Below are 3,371 nucleotides of genomic sequence, written 5' to 3' on the forward strand. Positions count from 1 at the left end.
GTTCCATACCATCAAAGGAGCTCTAGTCAGCGCGCCTGTAGTACAACCGCCAGACTGGGGTCTCCCTTTTGAAATCATGACTGATGCCAGCTATTTTGCAGTTGGAGCAGTCCTTGGGCAGCGCAAAGATAAGAAACTTCATGTAATCTATTACCCAAGCAAAACCATGGATGAAGCTCAATGCAGATACGCTACGAATGAGAAGGAACTTCTGGCTATTGTTTTTGCATTCGAGAAGTTCAGATCTTACCTGGTGGGATCTACCCTACCTGGTGGGATCTAAGGTGATTGTGCACACCGGCCATGCTGCTCTAAAGTACCCGCTCACAAAGAAAGATGCAAAACCGAGGTTGTTGAGGTGGATTCTTCTTCTCCAAGAATTCGATCTTGAGATAAAAGATAAGAGAGGGGTCGAGAATGGGGTTGCAGACCATTTGTCCAGAATGAAGATTGAGGATGACACAACTCTTGATGAAGAACCCCCAGTGGAACACGTCAACGCGATTGGTCTGCATTTTGCGGAACAACCTCTGCGAATCACATCCGACTGTTCTCATCACATCTGACTGCTCTAGCATCGCGGAACAACCTTTGGGAAGGAGATCCGATTGTTATCACGTCGCGGAACATCCAGTCGCCGTGATCCAAAAGTAGTACTCTCACCTCCCGTGGTTTGCTGAGATTGCGAATTTTCTTGCTGCTGAAAAGCAACCTCTTAAGTTCACTGGAAACGACAAGAGAAAATTTTTAAAGGAGGCAAGGCGTTATGTTTGGGATGAACCGTACTTTTACAGACATTGTAAGGATGGCTTGTTCAGAAGGTGTGTTCCAGAGGCAGATATCCCAGGAATACTACATCATTGCCTGGTTCTTCTTACGCAGGCCACTTCGCTACATTCAAAACAGTTTCCAAAATCCTTCAAGCAGGTTTCTGGTGGCCAACTATGTTCAGGGATGCTCAAGCCTACATAGCCAGGTGCGATGCATGCCAACGACTTGGGAACATCAGCAAGAGGAATGAGATGCCTCAGAATTACATTCTAGAGGTTGAGGTGTTCGACTGTCGATTTCATGGGCCCATTCCCTCCATCCTTCAAGAACGAGTACATCCTCGTCGCCGTTGACTATGTATCTAAGTGGGTAGAAGCGATCGCGAGTCCCACTAATGATGCAAAAGCGGTGACTAAGATGTTCAGCTCCATCATCTTTCCGAGATTTGGAGTTCCTCGAGTGGTCATTATCGATGGTGGAACACACTTCATCAACAAGGCATTTCAGGGCCTCTTAAAGAAGAATGGAGTAAGGCACAAGGTGGAGACCGCTTATCATCCACAGACGAGTGGACAGGTTGAGGTTTCCAACATGGAGATCAAGAGCATTCTCCAGAAAACAGTCAACACCTCACGAAAGGACTGGTCACTTAAGCTGGACGATGCCCTATGGGCCTCCATAACGGCCTACAAAACGCAGCTAGGGACCACCTGTCCTGTCGAACTCGAATACAAGGCTGCATGGGCAGTAAAGTTATTGAATTTCGACATCAAGCTAGCAACTGAGAGGCGCATGATCCAAATCCATGAGCTGGAAGAGATAAGGCACCTCGCCTATGAAAGCTCCAAAATTTACAAGGAGAAGACCAAGGCCTACCATGACAAGCGAATCATTGCCAGACGTTTCGAACCCAACGATAAGGTCTTGCTTTTCAATTCAAGGTTGAGGTTGTTCCCAGGCAAGCTGAAGTCTAGATGGTCCGGACCATTCACTGTTAAGGAAGTTCGACCCCACGGAGCTGTTGTGTTACTGGACAGAAAAGGAGACGAGTTCGTAGTGAACGGACAGCGCTTAAAGCATTACCTTGCTGACTCCACTATCGCAGAGGGCGAAAAAATTCCCCTAAGAGATCCCCCATCAGCCTGATCGGCGGATCCAAGTCAAGCTAATGACTTTAACCAAGCGCTTGGTGGGAGGCAACCCACTGGTTAGTGTGTACATTGTTTTCTATAGTCTATTTTATTTCTTTTCAGATTTATTTTGTAGGTCAAAAACAAGAAAATTCGGACACTTCAGTCAGAACAACCAAAGGACTGTTCTTCTGGTAGAACAACCAACTGTCTGTTCCAGGCAAGTGTTCCGAAACAAAAAAAAAATAAAAATTATAAAAGGAGGGCAGTTAGGGCTTTGCCTATTTAAGGCCCCACCCTTCCACTTTCCCCTTTCACTCCGCCGTACACTGTTCCCCACCCCTTACGATTTTTAAGCAACCACCAAAGCTCAGATCTTCATCCATTTTAAGTGGTTTTTGCTTCTCAATCATTTGGAATTTCGAATTTTTTTCTGTTTTTGCAGTCCATTTCACCATTTTCAACAGGTAAGAGGCTCGACAATCCCCATCCAAATCGTAAAACTCGGTTTGCAAAGTTCATCATTCTAACCGCTTCATAGATCGATTCTTTTTGAACCAGTTGATTTCGATTTTCCCTTTGCTGTTAGGGTTGATTTAGAAGATGAACTCATGATTCATTTCACATTGGCGATTTGCGATTGATAGGACTGTTTGGATTCGGTTTGTGGATAGTTGAATGGAGTTATTGGGTTGACTTTCGCTTTGTTGGTTGTCGTGTCAAGGCAATTTGCGGTTTGCATAAGGAGAGATGAAAAATTGTTCTATTATGTTTCTTCTGTGCGACATAACAAAACTAAAGCTTTATTTTGTTTGCTTTGCAGATGGCACGCACTAAGCAATCAGCCAAGAGAACGCGAGCAACCTGCACGAGCAGTACGCCACCCCCGCAAGCACAACAACCAACCTCCGCGACCTACCCATGGCCCCGCGAACAAGAGGGTGAACCGATTGATCTCGACAGTCCATTGCTCTTGGACTTCAACTGCGAGGGATGGGATAAGGGAACAGCAGCGCGTTACAACGCCCTCCTCCGGGTTGACATGTTAACCACTCGTTTCTGCCACGCAGAGACTCTGGCTGATCTTGGGATTGACGAGGACATGTTCGAGACGCTACACGCCATAGGGATAGGTCCTCTGTGCTATACAACACATGAGCTCTACCCAGACCTTGCTCGCCAAGTGCTTGCCACCGCCATGATCACGTACGAGGATTCCAATGCCCCCTCCTACGCCAACTGCTCATTCTCTTTCATGGCCGATGGAGAGTACTGCTCCTTATCCCTCGACAAGCTCAATGAGATCTATGAGACAGCCAATGAACCAAAAGGAGTAGCGGTGGGATGAAATTCGAGCTTCTGGGTCCGGCATTCCAATTCAAAAGGTCAAGACGAACCCTGGTTTCAACTTCATGACCATGATCTGCAAGAGGCGGCAGTGTCTTATGCACGGTTCGAACAAGAAGGACA

General features: G+C 46.6%; 1 pseudogene; it reads left to right on the forward strand.

Moving 5' to 3' along the window:
- Positions 1–1,917, forward strand: part of LOC106330657 — a 3,295-nt pseudogene extending 1,378 nt beyond the window's left edge.
- Positions 1,918–3,371: the final 1,454 nt, after the last annotated feature.

The sequence above is a fragment of the Brassica oleracea genome, chromosome C3 (genome assembly GCF_000695525.1).
Source record: "Brassica oleracea var. oleracea cultivar TO1000 chromosome C3, BOL, whole genome shotgun sequence".
NCBI classification, from domain to species: domain Eukaryota; kingdom Viridiplantae; phylum Streptophyta; class Magnoliopsida; order Brassicales; family Brassicaceae; genus Brassica; species Brassica oleracea.